This window comes from Lipotes vexillifer, unplaced genomic scaffold, assembly GCF_000442215.2.
Source record: "Lipotes vexillifer unplaced genomic scaffold, Lipotes_vexillifer_v1.1 scaffold1378, whole genome shotgun sequence".
NCBI classification, from domain to species: domain Eukaryota; kingdom Metazoa; phylum Chordata; class Mammalia; order Artiodactyla; family Lipotidae; genus Lipotes; species Lipotes vexillifer.
Genome location: NW_006775104.1, coordinates 1,938,018 through 1,954,211, shown reverse-complemented (window position 1 = coordinate 1,954,211; position 16,194 = coordinate 1,938,018). Strand labels below are relative to the sequence as shown.

Genomic DNA, 16,194 nt, shown 5'->3' with positions numbered 1-16,194 from the left:
GTGTGTGTGTGTGTGTGTGTGTGTGTGTGTGTGTGTGTGTGTGTGTGTGTGTGTGCGCGCGCGCGCGCAGGCACGCATGCATGTGGACAGAGGAACTGAGGATTTAAGTGCTCTGTGTTTCCCCTTCTGAACATGGATCCTCTCTTGAGGATGGAGATACCAACCACACCGCCTCCCTGGAAGGTACGCCCCAGCTTTGTGGTTTTGTTCTGTGGGGTTCTTGTGTCTCCCTTGGTGATTGTGGTAGGCTTTGGAGGCTAAATGACAGTGGACCAGAGAGTGCGCACGGGGTGTAGGAGAGCCTAAGTTCTACGTTGCCGGACTTCCATGGTTTACTTGCCCCCCACTTCCTTTTCCCCCACACCTGGTGTCCTAGGTCTCAGTGGGAGAGGGAAGGAGCTCTGTTCCTCCTGCCTGGCCCATCCTGCGGCCCTGACCCAGGCCTCTGGCTACCCATTTGACCTGGCAACGAGAATTAGAAGACACCTGGTACATTTGTAGAGGGCTTTAGAGTTTGCAAAGCATTTCCACGTATTTCACACCTGTGTAGTTTTGAGTCCCACATGAGCTGGGTGAGGTAAGCTGGTTGAGTACTGTTACCCCGAAAGAGGGATGAGTAGGTTGACAGAGCAGGAAGAGAGAGACCATTGATGGTTGTGGCCTGGAAGGGGAGGACATAGATGAGCGGGTCGCCTGAATGTTTGAGCAGCCTCCTTGACAGGTGCTATTTTCTGAAATCGCAGCACCAGCCATTTACCTGGGGAGTCCGTGAACCTTGCTCTTTAGCTCCCTGATGGCCTGAGTAGGGGCCATAGCCAGGCCCTCACTGACCATCCTTCCTGCCCTTCTCATCACCCTCCTGCATGGCTCTAGATAGCTGTCCCCTCTGACCACCTACGTCCAACAGGGCCTCTTTCCACACGCCAGTTTATGACCACCTCTAAATGATTAGCTTTGCAGTCATGCAGTGGGGGGGGCGTCGGGGTTAAACACTCAGGAGTATGGGATTAGAATAGGCTTTTTGTGTCTTTTTATCCCCCAAGGTCATACTGAGCCCCCAGGTGGATGTGCGCTCTGTTCCCAGATGGCCTGATGGTGAGCCTGTGCCCCTCTTCAGAGTTCCCCACTTCTCACAGCTGGCTGGGGCAGGGGTAGAGAATCCATCGCCCCAAAGAATCCCACCATTTGTCTAACCCCTTGGCTCGAGCAGATGTCTTTAATTCGTGAGCAGATCCTTTAATCCTTCGCGTGGAAGGTATTAATGGAGATCTAGGTCGAGGGCCTTACATTGGGGCTTAAAACATTAGGGTGATCTAGCTTCTGAGCCAAGATGTGGGTTTGGCTGGAAAGCTCTGTTATAGGGCCAAGTAGGGCAGGCTCCCGAGGAACAAGCAGGTTTGCTGTCATCAAGGGGTCTGACCCACTGGGTCCTGGGCAGAGTGTTGTACATGTTCCTCACATGGACCACTGTCTGCATGTTACACATGTCACAGATGTTCATTTATTCCACAAATCTTTCTTTTTTGTTGGTGTTTTGTTTGTTTTTAATTAATTAATTTATTTTTGGCTGCGTTGGGTCCTTGTTGCTGTGTGTGGGCTTTCTCTAGTTGCGGCGAGCAGGGGCTACTCTTCCTTGCGGTGAGCAGGCTTCTCATTGCATTGGCTTCTCTTATCGCGGAGCGCGGGTTCTAGGCACGCTGGCTTCAGTAGTTGTGGCACGTGGGCTCAGTAGCTGTGGTGCACGGGCTTAGTTGCTCCACTGCATGTGGGAACTTCCCGGACCAGGGCTCCAACCCGTGTACCCTGCATTGGCAGGCGGATCCTTAACCACTGTGCCAACAGGGAAGCCCCTTTTTTTTTGTTTTTTACAGATACTTCTTGAGAGTATTTTATGAGCCAGACATACTGTGCCAAGGCATTGGGGACAAAATATTAACTAAGATGGACACCATCCCTTCCTCCCATTGCCTAGTGAGAGAGCCACTAATTTATTATTTAATTCAGGTAGTAAGTGCTGGAAGGAGGAAGATAAGGTGGTAAGAGAATGTGTAACAGGGGTCCCTATCCTACTGTAGGGAGTCAGGAAAGGCCTCTCTGAAGACTTATGGACCCTTTCTTAGAAAAATGTTTTTAAATGTATAAAACAGAATGGATAGGGGGCTTCCCTGGTGGCGCAGTGGTTGAGAGTCCGCCTGCCGATGCGGGGGACACGGGTTCGTGCCCCGGTACGGGAGGATCCCACATGCCGCAGAGCAGCTCGGCCCATGAGCCATGGCCGCTGAGCCTGGGCGTCCAGAGCCTGTGCTCTGCAACGGGAGAGGCCACAACAGTGAGAGGCCCGCGTACCACAAAAAAAAAAAAAAAAAAGACAGCAGAATGGATAGGATTACAAAAGAAACCAGTGATATTGAAATATAGTTATTAAAATATAATAAATTGTGACAAAATAGTATGTATTTTTTTAATTCATCATATAAGAAGATCTAGTGGCAAGTTTGATAATTTCTGTAATTTTAAGTAGTGGTAAGCATAGACAGTGTTTCAAGATATCTGCAGCAATCCTCTTGTGATGAGAAAATGTGATTTCTGTTGATGGCAAAGTCACAAAGTCACAGATACTGTAAGTGCTACTGTAATTAGTTACCTACATTCATAATAAAGTGAAGGCTAAATTTCAGTGAAATTAGTGAAAATAAAGATGTGATGTTTCCCCATCCAAATTCATAGACCCCAGTGTAAGAAAAATTATCGCCAAACTTGGAAATAAAAGATGATCTAGTGACTTTCTAATTGTCACACTGGAGCATTGTCTAGGAAACCCATCTCAGCGGCATCCAGTACTTTAGGGAATGTCACTTTGTTTATTATTCCTTAGGACCCATACCCTGTAAAGTTAGAAAGGATGCAAATGATTTCTGTTTGGTAGAGAAGAGAGATCCTTCAGGACATTAACCGGCTTGGTATCTCATTTAGCAATCATATCATACCTTTTTTTCATCGACCACTTGTAAGATTCTTATAACTAATTCTTTTTTTTTTTTTTTTTGGCCATGCTGCATGGCTTGCGGGATGTTAGTTCCCCGACTAGGGATTGAACCCAGGCCCCTGGCAGTGGAAGCATGGAGTCTTAACCACTGGACCGCCAGGGAATTCCCTATAACCTCTTTTTTAAATCTTTTTATTAACCTTTTTTTCTTATATCCTCTTTTGACCAAGCTTTGTCATTTTAGTGGGTCCCTTATTAATGAGTTAATAACCCTTTGAAATATGCTCAGTCTTTGTTTGTATGAGAATTGGGTTTTTAACATTTGAGAATTATGCTTGACCCCGGTTTAAGAGCCGCTGAGTGAGCAGGATGTGAGGGTGTGGCGCTCAGAAAGGAGGTCTGGGCTGAGGATGTTAATTTAGAGGTGCTGCTCAGGTGGGGGACCCCAGGGAAGGGTGTGGGGCAGGAAAAGAAGATGGACTGAGTGAGCCCTGAGTAACTCCCGCATTTGCAGGATGGTGGAGGTGGATTTACAAAGAAGGTAAGAAGGGTGGCTGGAGAGGTGGAAGACCAAGCGAGTTCTGCCTGGGTTCAAGAGGCTGAGCAAAACGAGAAATGGAGGTGCCCGTTGGGTTATCCATGTGGAGGTCATTGCTGGACCTCCACCAAGAGCCTCTGATGGTGGGGGGACAGCTCTGACAATGCTGAGGAGTGGGTAGAAGGCGGGGAGGGAGATGGAACATTCTGGCTGTGAGGGAGAGGGGAGTGGTATGGGGTCCAGGGAGGGGTTTTTTAAAAGATGGAATAATGGCCTTCCAACCTGGCTGTGAATCCAACCGCCTTAGGGAGGTATGCGTAAAAATGGATTCCTGGGCTCTCCAGATCCACGAGATGATTTTCTTCAAGGGGAAGGCCCAGGAATCTGTATTTCCAAAAATCTTATACTTATTGCTGTTGTGCAACTACAAACTGGAGGCATTTCCAAGTTAACATTCATTTTACATGGTGGACAGTATTTTGCCAGCCAAGGTTACAGCTTTGGGCCGAGTGGTGTGGCACAACTTCTGCCCATGTTACAAGCCACATACACTAGTGACACTGTGAGGCATCACTTGGCTGGAGCATGTGCCGTTTTTGCATTTCTCTGTAGGCGTTTAGGGAAGTGTGCACAAGCAGGTAGCAGAGAAGATGGCTCAGGCAGTCATCGAAGCTCTTTCTCGTTGGTTGTGCTCAGTAGCTAGATTGGAAGGGAAAGCAGACTTGCTGGCCTTTCGGGTCTTGTTCTGGGTGAAGCTCTGGGGAGTGGAGAGACCTCGAGGGAAAGCAGTGGGAAGTGTGCACATTGATGGGCAAAGAGAAGAGCTTCTAATCTGTGCCCAGAAGACCTCTGAGTCCCGGCTCTGCCGTTTTAGGCTTCACCCAAGTTGAATTCCTTAAGTTCTTTGAACCTCAGTTTTCACATCTCTAAAGTGGGGATGGTACCATCTCCCACGCAGATTGTTTACAGCAGTTTTTCAAACATTTTTACTGCAACTCCTGGAAGAACAATTTTGCATTTTACATTATAACCAAGTACATATATGTCTATATGAACATAACAGATGCAGATTTTTCACCAAAAACAGGCTTGCTGCTTATGGTACAGACTGATGTTTCCTTTTTTCTTTAATTTTAAAAAAATTAGTTAATTAATTTTTGGCTGCATTGGGTCTTCGTTGCTGCATGCGGGCTTTCTCTAGTTGGGGCGAGCAGGGGCTACTCTTCGTTGCGGTGCACGGGCTTCTCATTGCGGTGGCTTCTCTTGTTGCGGAGCACGGGCTCTAGGCACACGGGCTTCAGTAGTTGTGGCTCGCGGGCTCTAGAGCGCAGGCTCAGTATTTGTGGTACACGGGCTTAGTTGCTCCGTGGCATGGGGGATCTTCCCAGACCAGGGCTCAAACCCATGTCCCTTGCATTCTTAGCCACTGTGCCACCAGGGAAGCATGGATGTTTCCTTTTTAATGTTATTTTAAAAAATGCTGGTGGTAACCCACCGAAGTAATTTTATGACTTGGCTCTTGGGTTAAGGCCAGAGGGGTAGAAAATGCCGGTTTAGACCCTCAGCTTTAGGGGACTGAATGAGATACTCTATGTCAAAGCACAGATGTACCTCATGAGTCATGAGCACTTGAATTGTTATTTTCTTTTCAATTAATGGAGCTTCGAGGCAGGGTTGGGTTTCCGGAGTGGGAATTCACCTGCTCTTCCTTTGTCCCTGCTACCTAATTCTCTGCTCCCTCCACCAGCTCTTCCTCGTTAGCAGTCCTGGCACACCAGGCTGGCAGCAACCCAGAGCCCTCTTGGCTCTAGAAGAGGTTTTCCACAACATTAAAAGCTTTAGGACTTAAGTCCTGGTTAAATGCACTGCAGTTGCAATTTCAGGATAAGAAAACCTGTTTTCATAAGCTCTCAAACCAGTTGTGCTGCCTCTGAACTCTCCCTTGTTGTCAGCCACGTTTGTGCTGTGGAAACAGGTGGGAAAACTGTGTAGCCCATGTATAAGGTGTGGCTTTTAAAGGAAGCAAAATATAAGACGTGCAGCTGGCTGTGCATTTATAGGAGCAAGCGGTGAGACGTGTGTGGCTCTAGGAATCAGTCTTTCCACTTCATCTTGGGTCTGAGTCACAGCTCTCTTACCTACTTGCCAGTGACGTTGAGCAAGTTTCTAACTGTTGTCTCGGCTTCCTTATCTATAGAATAGGTATAATGAAAGTACCTACTTAATTCACTTGCCAAGAGAATGAACTAGGTAGTCATATGAGCAGCTTAGCTGGCTCCTGGTCATGCAACAAACACTCTGTACTTGCAGCTCTTATCATTATCATGGCCGCATCCCTAGGCCCTCGATGTAGGGGTTAAAGAATCCTCTCTTGGGTTCTGTGCCAGCCAAGTGCTTTCCTACTCCTCTTTCTTAAGCACATTTAGCTCCTCAGCTGTAGCTAGTCAGGGGTCCACATCCCAGGGCCAGGCTTCTGTCTTTCTGTCACACACAGACACACACACACATGCACACACACACGCACACACACACACACACACACACACGCCATCCAGGCGGTGCTTGTTTTTATTTCAAAGCCTGCTGGGTGGTGGACATTTATTTGAACATTGGGAAATATCAGTGGTGAAATCTTCAAACTAGGTTTGAGGTTAGGCCTTAGCTCCTTGTGAAGAGGGTATTTAGCCGTAGTGCTCGGTGACAGATGCTTAAAATTTGCCCATTTAAGGGGCATAAATTACCTATATTTAAAAATTAGCATTCCCCACCCCCCACCCCTGCTCATCAAAGCCATTCTAGGTATGTGTTGCGTGCAAAGTTCTTTGCAGATTCTGTATAATAGTTCTTATTAAAAAACTATACAATGTCAGGTGAGCAGAGGAGTGAGCAGTCAGTCAGCTGGAAGTGAGGAAGGGCAGATAAGCACTGCTCTTACGTGGGAAAGTGCCAGTGACACTGGATAGATGGCCGAGGATTTCAGGAAGCCTGTGGAAGAGGTGGGGGCAGGATTTGGTTGTATTCTAGGCATCTCTTTTTTTTCTGTCTTATTTTAGGTGTTTTCCCCAAACTCTAACTTTGAAATAGCCTTAGAGAAGAGCTGCAAGAATATAAAAGATTTCCATCTGCCCTTCGGCCAGATTCCACAGATATTAACATTTTATCACATTTGTTTTATCATATTCTCCCTCTGCATATATAAAGTTTACAGACATGACTCGCCTTTGCCCCATAAACACTTCAGTGTTTCCATTCTTTTGCATAACCAGAGTACAATGATCAAAGTCAGGAATGTAATGCTTGGCTCGGGACTTAATCCAGAGTCACATGTTGAATTTAATTGTCATATCTCTTTAGTCTCCTTTAATCTGGGCCAGTTTCCCAGTCTTTGTCTTTCGGGACCTTGACATTTTTGTTTGTTTGTTTGTTTGTTTGTTTTTGCGGTACATGGGCCTCTCACTGTTGTGGCCTCTCCTGTTGCGGACGCGCAGGCTCAGCGGCCATGGCTCACGGGCCCAGCTGCTCCGCGGCATGTGGGATCTTCCCGGACCGGGGCACGAACCCGTGTCCCCTGCATCAGCAGGCGGACTCTCAACCACTGCGCCACCAGGGAAGCCCAGGACCTTGACATTTTTGAAGAATGTCCCTCAGTTTGGTTTTGGATGATGTTTCCCTTCAGTGCATTGTATCAGGAGACATAAGTTAATTTGACCCATTACTGGTGGTGTTATTGTTGGTCCCTTAGTTGAGGTTTCTGCCAGGTTTCTCAGCTGTAAAGTTATATTTTCTTGTGGTGGTGAAATACTTTGAGATTGTTAATTATTTCCATGACGGTAATAAAATGATGGTAAATTTTTTTTCTTTAGGTATTTCTATTGGACATGCCTATTATGGTAAGTTAGAAAAGTATGCACAAGGACGAAGCCTTACTTTGGTGCATTTTTTCTTCCAGTTATTTTCTGAGCATAATTTTGTGTATAGTTGTAATCATACCATGTACATTTTGAATTCTATTTTTAAAAACTTAACATTAAAAAAATATCTTTTCATTGCACAATCTTTTTTTTTTAATGTTTATTTATTTTTACTTGTTGACAGTTTATTTATTTATTTATGGCTGTGTTGGGTCTTCGTTTCTGTGTGAGGGCTTTCTCTAGTTGTGGCAAGCGGGGGCCACTCTTCATCGCGGTGCGCGGGCCTCTCACTGTCGGGGCCTCTCTTGTTGCGGAGGACAGGCTCCAGATGCGCAGGCTCAGTAGTTGTGGCTCACGGACCCAGTTGCTCCGCGGCATGTGGAATCTTCCCAGACCAGGGCTCGAACCCGTGTCCCCTGCATCGGCAGGCGGACTCTCAACCACTGCACCACCAGGGAAGCCCTCATTGCACAATCTTTGAAAACATCGTTTAAATGCACGTTTTATTCTGTTGAGTGGTTTACTCTAAGTACCATTCCCCGGCTGTTGAATATTTAGGTCGTTTACAATTTTTGACTCTTATGAGTAGGACCGAGCAAGTCATGTATGTGTCAGAATCTCTGCTAATCTCCTCAGGACACATTCCCAAAAGTGGAGTTACCAAGTCGAGAAGCGTAAATACTTTTAAGATACTTGACTAATTGTGCCAAATAGCTTTCCAAAAGAATTGTACTGGCTTAGGCTTTTGCCAGCACTGTATGACAGTTGGGTGCCATATTTTAAGAGATTCACTAATGGTGTTTCTCAATTTTTTTAAGAAAACCATGATCCAAAAATCAAGATTTGTGTTGAGATTAATTTCCTGTATCTTGAATTATGAAAGCATAGGTATTTATTTCCAAAAGTAAATTATAGTGTAATATGGCACTTTACCCTCTTCAGGCTCTGCCACCGTGCTCCCAGCCTTGGGGTCAGTCACTCTGGGAACCAGGAACATGGCGGTGTCTAGGGCAGATCATTCAGGACAGTGAGGGACTCGGGGGCACATGAGGAATTGGGGAATTTCACCTACAGAATCCTAAGAGGGAATGTGTTTGCTGTCTTCAGAGTGTGATAGGCTGGCAGAATGGCTTGGGAGGGGGAGGAATTTGACTTTCTAATGACTGGAGCCATCCAAAATGAAATGGTAGGACATGGATTTCTATGTATTAACATGTTTAGTTTCCACAGCCTTCCGGGCTCCTCTGTACTGCGCAGCCTCAGGAGATTTTGAGGCCTTGGCCCTGGAGGGCTACCTGGAGGCTGTAGATGGCATGTGAGGAATGTTGAGAGGAGTCTTGTATCTGGGAAACCAACCAGCCCAGCTCAAGCCTGTGAACCACAAGGAATGTCCTGGCCTTCTGGTGGCCTGCAGTGGTCCCCTTACTAGTAAAGGGCTGAGGTTGTGGGGAAACTGGAGAGTTACTAGCTAATTTTCCTTTCATTTGTGGGTAGCTGTCACCAGGTGACCAAGATACTGTTAGGAACAGGCATAGTGCAACTCGGGTAATTAGGAGGAACACAGTAAATCAGATCCTTGATAGTCTCGCTGTCTCCTTCCTTGTAACAGTTTATCTAAAGTATAATGCACGATTCAATGATTTGAAATATCCCAACTGGAGCAGATGTTAGTATTTCTTTCTAGTTAAAGCTTTTGTTTCAGTAGGCACACAAGATCTATTTGCATGCGTGCCAGAAAACCCAGAATGATAGTGCCTTAAAGCGACTGTTTATTTCAATCACATAGAAGCTGGAAGGGGGTGTTCTAGGGCCGGTATATCTCTCTGTGGTATCAGGGTCCCAGGTACCTTCTATCTTGATAACTCCACATTTTTAGCAAGTCCTTCTACCTCATTGTCTCAAGGTGGCTGCTTGAGTTCCAGCCATCTTTCCAGATTCTAGCAAGCAGGAAGGGGGAAGAGGCTAAGAAGACTCATACCAGGTGTCTATGAGGTACAGTTCCTAAAAGTTGCCACATAACACTTCTGTTTACATGCCAGGGGCACTTGCTGCAAGGAAGACTGAGAGGTTTGACTTTTAATGTGGGTGGCCACATGCCCAGGGCAACTCAGCAGTTCCTTCATGAGGTGTAATTACCTCGCCGTACTTCTCTGGTAGTGGTCATGAAACTAGGTTTGCAGAATATCACAATTGGAAGGGACTTTGGAAATCACTTTCAACCCCTTCATTTTACAGAGAAAGGAGAGAGGAGACATGGCTTGTCCAAGGTCACATGGTCAGTAAATATCAAAGCCAGCACAAGACTTGGGTCTATGACTCTTTCTAACAAACCTCTAGCTCTCAAATACTCAGCCAGCTGGAGTTCTCTGACCTTGGGTTCAAGTCATCTGTTTTTAACCTTATTCCTGGATCCGTTTACCACTAGCTTCCTAAGAGTCTAGACTTAGATTCTGACATTTCAAAACTATTTTGAGCAAAATGTGGGCTACACTAAATTAAACCAGTTTCTTCACAGCTCCCAACATAAGAAGGGTATCTTTTTTCAGGTGACGGAGCAAAAAAGGTCAAGTCCCACCTCCACCCTTTTTCCTTAATGTTAACCTTCTGTCTTCAACTCTTTTTCCTTTAGTAAGTTGCTTTTACATAATAGAATACCTCTGGCTTCATGATCTGCATTGAATAGTGAATCTATAATGACAGACAGCCTCCCGGGCTATAGAGAATGTGAGGGTGCTGGCATGCGCCCCAGAGATTTGGAGCTTTTTAAAGCTGAGGGTGTAATGTGGCAAGGACTGTTCTCCCTGTTATTTTCCAGAATTGTATGACTCTTTATGTCTAGGCTGGTGGTGATGGCGGGTGAGGTTAAGTGCAGAGAGGAGCTTGTGAGTGTGGTGTGTTAGAGGGACAGCGAGGCAGAAGGGAGCCCAGACCCCTGTACACACCTCTGATTAATGGCAGATCTGGGCTGACTGCCCCAGGGTCCCGAGAAGGGTGGTCGACAACAGGGTGCTCTAGGCTTGCGGGAAGCAGAGGGTTAGTGTAAATCCCTGCTGGGACTCTCCTTGCCAGGGGATTCTGGAAGATTTGGGCTTTTCCTGGCTGTTTTGATGGGCCTGGCTGGGGAAGGGGGTGCTCCTGGAAAGGAGGTACTTCTGGGAAGGTGGTCCACTTGGGTTGCTGCGAGTCCAAGGAGCTTGTGGGGTGGAGGGAAGCAAACACCTCTGGCCAGGACCTGAGAGGCCCGAGCTCTACAACTTGACCTACTGTGTGTGACCTTGGTAAGTAAGCTAACCTCTCTGAGCCTCAGTTGCCTCATCTGTAGGATGAGGCTAGTGCCCACTCATCAGGTTATTGTGAGGGGCAAATGGGCACAAAACCTGGAAGGACCGTCCTCCATGTGCTGCGTGGCCCATTGGTTGCTGTGCTGATGGGTGATCATTCGAGGTTTTGATGCTGGATGTGTGTACGTGCACATTTCTTCCTGCCTGGATGTGCTGTTTTGCCTGATGGCCGGCAGGGCCCTGGAGAGGAAAAGGTGGTGCTGTTTCTTCTGTTGCCCTTGCTCTGATTTGTCTCACTAATGGTACTAATACAGATAACTACCATGATTGTGTACTGTGTGCCAAGCATTATGTTAGGTTCTCTATGTACTTTTTCCCCCCTCCTTTAATCCTCAGCCAACCCCACAACCCCGCAGATATCAGTATTATCTTCTCCACTTTTTAAGCAGGGAAATGACACTCGTAACATCTGAGATCATTTAGCTATAAGTGATAGTGCCTGGCTTTGACCCCAGGTCTGTCTGACTCCAGAAGCAGTGCTCTTTCTGTGGTGTCTGAGGGGTGTGGGGAAACCACAAAGGGAGCAGAGGAGCGTGAGCCTCCAGGCTGGAGGACCGTTTGTCTGGTGGGCCCTGAATAGGGTAGACACCTGTTAGGAGAGCACTGCAGGGAGTCTGGAAGGTGAGGGGGAGAAGCCAACGTCCTCGACCTCATTGCCTGCAGCCGTGGTGGAGGGTGGAGGTGAGGACTTCCGTGCCAGGCATCCTGAGTGGGCTCTGCAGAGCGCCTTGCACTCTGATGGGGGAAGGGGCTTGGGGTGGAGGGGCCTGCTTCTCTGATGGAGGGGCCCAGTGTTCTGAGGCGGGTGTAGTACTATGACAGGGGTCGGAGGCTGGGGGGACCGGTACTTTGGTGGCAGGGGGGCGGCACTGACTCTGATGCAAGCAGGACCTGGCTTTGGGGGCCTGTATTCCCCAGCAGTAGAGGAAGGGAGCCGTTCTTCCTGGCAGTGTTCTGCCCTGCACCCAGGCAAAGGTTTTATGGATCTCAGCCCAGCCCATGGGGTAGCTCAGCCCTGATGTAAATACTGTTAAGGCTGGGGCAGAAAAAAAACAATTATTGGGGGAAAGTCAGAAGGAGTTTGCATAGGGCACAAAGGGGATTTTTTCCCTCTCCTCTAACTCCAAAGGGAAAGACTTAGAATGTAAAGAGCCTGCGGAACCCAGGAACAGTTCCATGGCTGGCTCCGAAGGTGGCTGGCTTCCTTCTCAAACATTGCCCTATCCCCCCTGAGGGCTTGACAAAGCAGAGAGTTTGTGCATCATTAACGTTGTTATAGTTGCCTTAGTTATTGTTGCTATCAAGGTTTGTGGGTTGTGCCTTATGAAGTCTGCAGGAAGGCTCTTGGGAAGGAGACCCAAGGCTTACTGGAGCTGTATCTTAAGGAAAGGAAGGAGCGTGCACACTGGAAAGGTTAAAATCGACTGAAGTGGGTGAGAAAGGAGAATGTTAAGTGGCTGGAGGAGAGCCCCCTTGGGGTTAGGGGAGGGAGGAAAGGGCCCCGCTCCCTTTGCCCCTGTGGTTGCTTTGCTACGGTGAGGGTCTGTCTAAGGCCAGACGCAAGGGCCTTTTCCCCCCCCTCTCTCAGGGATCTTACACTGAGCATCTTAGCTCTTTGCACACCAAAGTCCCCTGGTTCCCCCTGGTTCCCCGTGGATCTACCTATCCTATTTTCCTCTTGTTCCCAAATTTTCAAATCCTCTCCCTGCAAATCCTGCCTCTCCAGTGCCCACGAATGTCCACGCAGCTCCCCGCCTTACGTGGAGACAGCCCATCCTTCTTCCAGCCCTGCGGCCGCCTGTGCTCCCCGCTGCGTGGGGTGTGCTTCTCTCTGCAGCCTGGCTTCTGGCCGCCCTCCCATCACCAGAATGCTCTCGGAACATCCCTGGGGACTTGGCCCTGACCTTTGCCTGCAAATCACACCTGATTTCCTGTGTGTCTCCTCCCTGGTCTGTGTTGACCAGGTACCAGGTCTGTGGTACCTTTCTCCTGGTCCTTCCTCCTCCTCCTCAGCTGAGGGGTTTCCTGACTTCTCCCCCTGGACCCCGACCCCTGAGACTTCATTGACCTTGAGGCTCACTCTCCAGCCTGGAGGACACCTGCATTGGGGCGTCTTGTCCATATGTCTGCCCCTAAGCTTATTATCACCTTCCTCAACATAAGACAGAAGCCTCTTCTGCTGCTGCTGCTTCCCAGTTCTTCCAGTTTTGGTTCTTGTTCCATTTCTGAGCACAGAATCCTTGGGTCATTTTAGCCTCTACTCTCTTTCTTCCTTGCTTACATATGAATAATCATTGAGTTCTGTTGTTTTTCCCTTGAGGCTCTTGGATTGACCCATTTCGCTCCACTTGGGCAGCCACCCAGCAGGTCCCTTCACCTCCAGCTTTCTGATGACTGTCCAGTCTGAGATGGGGCCAGAAGGGGCTCATGAGCCAGGCTTTCAAGACCCCACCCTCCACCCCAGCTTGGCCCCATCTGCCCTCTCCCACCACTGTCCAGCCCAGACCCTCTCTGACTGCCCTGGGTCTGTCTGGTTTCTGTGGTCCCTCTGGGTCTCCTGAGAGCTGTCATGGACTCACCTTGTAACATGCTCCCAGCGGGGTACCTCTGCAAAGCTCAAGAGTGTGGCAGCCAGTGTGTTTGTCATGTTTATTATGCTGGACAAACAGGGCTTTCAAGGGTGCTCCTAGTCTAGGGGGTGGAATAGGGATGGGACGAGATGAAGAGGAGATGGACCCTCCATAAGGGGTTCTTAACCAGGCCGGCCGCAGACTGTGAGTTTAAGCCCCAGCATCATTGTATTTCTGGCAGAGCTGAAGTTCTCTGCTGTGTGAGGGTGAACACTGGCTCAGAGGCTTTGGTGGCTGGCTGAAAAGTGGTTTGTTTACTCTGAGAGTGACTGTTGGTTAGATGACCTGAGGGATTCACCGGGCTTTCTAGGAAGGAAGCTGTGGATAAGGCTTGAAACTTGGTGCTCTTGTGGTTTTTGCTGTAGACACTTTGCTGTCACTTGGCCCAGCTGCACCCTGCTGTGCTACCCAGGCAGGTGCGCACTGGGCCTGCCCTCCCTTCCCCTTTCCTGCTCCCCAGTCCAGAAGTGCAGGTGCCGGCCAGTCTCAGGAGAGCTGGTCTTCGGGTCAGAGTCCTGAGGCACTGGGCAAGGGTAATTGTTTTTCTTGACTGGCCAGGTTGTTTGAGGATTTAAAACAGCAGTGTCCAACAGATTCTTTTATTTTTTTCCTTTAACCATGTGCAGTGTGCTATGGACCGTTTAGTGTGAAGTGCATTAGCTCCCTGGGAGCAATGGAATAACGTGATAATAAGGTGGAATGAACTTTTTGGTGAGCTCTCAAGGTCGCCGCATGAGGGCAGGGGGTCCTCAGGCATCGTGCGCTGCCCTGCTGGGGCAGAATAAGGGAGAAATCATTCCTGGACAGCTCCTCCTGATGGTTTTACCCTGGGGAGAAGGGTAAAGTTGCATCCAATGGCAGATTATATTTAGAAACACTAAAATATGGCCACATTTCCATCTTCTACTCTGCTGAGATGGAAATTTGTATTATATATTACGGTAACTGATCCTATTAGAGTGCTTTATGATTTATAAAGCATTTTTGATAAGTTACCCCATTTCATCCTCACAACTGTCCCATGAGGGAGGTATCATTTTCTCCACGTCAGATGCGAAGCCCTAAGCGTCTAAAAGATTGAGTGATGTTGCCCGGGCATCTTAGCTATTGAGTCGTAGAGCTCAGACTCAGTGCGAGACTTCTGGCTACAAAGAGGCAGTGGCATGAGAGGGCCTGGGATCAAATAGAGAGACTGGGGTTCAGATGCTGGACCTGCTTCTTATTAGCTGTGTGGCTTTCGTCAGATTATTTAACTGATCTATAAGATCAAGCATATAGGATAATCTGTAGTTGCCTCTTCTTAGTGACCACGTTCCTCTGTCCTTGTTCCATTCTGGGCTGGTTGCTCCGTGGGATCAGGACATTTGTTCTGGGACTTCTCTTCACCATCAACATGGTACTTCTTGCCTCTCTCCTCTGTTCGATCCTTTGTTTCCTAGGTTCCATGTCTTTCTCATTTTTTATTTATTTCTTGTTTTGGTAGAGCATGAGTTCCACTTGCTTCCTGAGAATGGGAGATTTGGTGGTAAATTTTTCACATCTGAGACCTTAAGTCTGTCTGAGTCAATCTCTACTCACAATTGACAGGTAGTTTGGCTGGTTATAGAATTCCAGTTGGAAATCATGTTACTTGGGGAACTGTGGAGGCAATGCTTCATTGTCTTTTGGTGTGCTGATGAAATGTCCTATGCCAGTTCTGACCCCTGATCTTTTGTGCATGGTGGTTTTCTTGTTTTGTTTTGTTTTGTTTTTTCCCTTTGGAACTTTCAGAATCTCCTCTTTGTCAGCAGTGTTCAGCTGACAATTTTCAGTGATGTACTTGGTGAGAGTCTTTTTTTTATTGGTGATGTTGGGCCCTCTCACCTGGAACTCAACATGCTTCAGTTCTGGGATATTTTCTTGAATTATTTCCTTGATAATTTCTTTTCCTCTGTTTTCTTCTTTTTCTTTAGTACCTTTAATTTGGCTCTTGCACTTAGTGAATACCTATTATTTGTCTTATCTTGTTCTTCTGCTTTTCATTTCTTGATCTTTTTGTTTTATTTCATAGGAGTTTTTTCAGTTCTACCTTCAGCCCTATTGAAATTTTTTATTTCTGCGAGGATTTTACTTTCTAAGAGGTTTTCATCATTCTCTTTGACTATTCCTTTTTCATAGCATTCTATTCTTGTCTTATGAATGCACCATTTTATTTCTCTGAGAATAATAATTTTAGTTGTTTTCTTCTATTCTTTTTAAGTTTCATCTTTCCATTGTTTTGTTCTCATCTCTGTCTTTGTGTTGAGGGCTTCCCTCAGACGTCTGGTGAATCTTGGTTATCTGTGTGTAATGAAGATCAAGACATAGGCTGTGGGTTGCAGACTCTTGAGTGTGGGGAGGGGGTGGGGAGCACTTGTTTACTGGGAGGGCCTCACAGTGGGTATTTGAATGGGAAGTCAGCTGTTTCATTGGAAGAGTCTCCAAATCACTATCTTTTGGTTGTTTTTCTTATTATGCTCCTCAGTTAACCTAGAGAAAAATTCTCTAACCTGCTTGGGGGGATCAGATTGGCAACATTCTGGAAAAGGGAAGGGAGATGCTGGGGGGTAGGGGCTTAGGGGAGATGGGTGATCTCAAGGTTCAGTTTGTCCATACTCCCTCCCACCTTTGCCTGGTGTCTCCTGGCAGAGCTTTTCTTATTCAGTCTTTGTAGATGGTAACCCCTGTGTTTTCTGCCAGCTAGGCCGGGGGCTGTGTGGGCTGGGTGAGGGGATCTGCTGTGTGACAGCTCTTTGTTCAACCATTTAAC

The 16,194-nt window shown here is 47.4% G+C and overlaps 1 protein-coding gene across 1 annotated transcript in view; it reads left to right on the top strand.

Annotated features, from left to right (window-relative positions):
• PDIA5 (protein disulfide isomerase family A member 5) overlaps positions 1–16,194 on the top strand; it is a 94,703-nt gene that overhangs the window by 5,174 nt on the left and 73,335 nt on the right. The window lies entirely within an intron of this gene.